Below are 1,482 nucleotides of genomic sequence, written 5' to 3' on the forward strand. Positions count from 1 at the left end.
CCCCCCCCTCCACACACATACACACACATACACAGGTTATAAAAGACGATGAGTAAAAAGCAAAACAAACCCAAAATTCCCCGAAAAAACAAAAAAAACAACGATTAAAAGTACCCCGACGGACAGAAAAAAAATCTGAAATTTTCAGAATTCTAAATTTTGTCGAGCGCCTGATTTCACCACGATGCCACATACATATATTAATATACAGTTGTATCATGTAGATAAGTGATATCGTTCATCAAACGTCTATCTTCCCCTTGATGAACTCCCTGATAAGTTGATACCAGTTGAATGATACCGGCCTCCAAATTCCAGGAGATAACAAGAGAGAACCGCGTCTGTACGTGGTATATAGCAGTCAGAGGGGCTTCAGTGTCACACGTAGGAAACGTGAGCTCGATTCCTGAGTGGACGCCTGGGGTAATTTTGTACCCCCGGGTTATTTATTCTTCTCATTTTAGAATAGTTCTAGTGCTAAGATCTCTTTGAAACTTCCAGTATTTCTCAAAAAAATGTTTTTGGCTGACTGCTATGCTAAGCGCACTGATCGGATTAATGAGTAAATTTCCTCTTTGGAAAGTGGAGGCACAGAGTTCCCCTCGTTGTATGGATATGATAGTAAAACACGAAGTACGGATAGGGTTAGTGAGTTAGTGATGGGATGCAGTTTAACTAATCCCTCTCATCACGGGTTGGCCAGGGCAGGCAGGGTCAGAAGCCCGCCTCCTAAATGATCTAATTTGTTTCGATGGATGCGTAAAAATAGGTTCATGAAAAACAAGACAAAAACAAAAAAAAGAAGGGATATATGCAAGTAGTAACAGGAGGCCATTATCAAAAGCCCCCCCCCCCCCCCCCATAATATGTATAAAAACCCCGACCAAAAGCAACCTGTTTTTAAATTGAAAAAAAAAAAAAGCAAAATTGTATGGGTTTAACTCCTTTTTTCCACATTGTAAAGTTATTTAAGAGGCGGTACCTCCGATTTTAAACGTGCTTGTATTCCAATAGGTCCTAGCCAAATGGGATAATTTGTGTAAAGTACCTTTTCCCAAGGTCACAACGTCGGACTGAGCTTTATAGCCTCGTACCCGAATCTCCGAACCCGCCACCTCAAGATGACGAGTTTGGTATCCTAACTACAACTGTCTCCGTGGTTTTAAGAAAAGAAAAAAAATGAAATTATGTAAACTGTGCACAAAAAACGTGAAATTATGCGATTCTGTCAATCTTAACAAAGAATAATTAAGGAAAATAATCAGAAATTATGCAAAAAATGATCAAACTGCTAAATTATGCGGGGCGCATAAAACCACGTGGACAGCTACTAGGAGGAGAAGGAGGAGGAAGAGGAGGAGGAAGAAGAGGAGGAGGACGAGGGGGAGGAGGAGGAGGAGGAAGAAGGAAGGCGATGAAAAGCGAGGGAGGAAAGGAAGAGGACGAGGTGAAGGCGGCAGGGAGGGGAGGAACAAGGAAAGG

This window comes from Aplysia californica, unplaced genomic scaffold (assembly GCF_000002075.1).
Source record: "Aplysia californica isolate F4 #8 unplaced genomic scaffold, AplCal3.0 scaffold00169, whole genome shotgun sequence".
Taxonomy (NCBI): Eukaryota; Metazoa; Mollusca; class Gastropoda; order Aplysiida; family Aplysiidae; genus Aplysia; species Aplysia californica.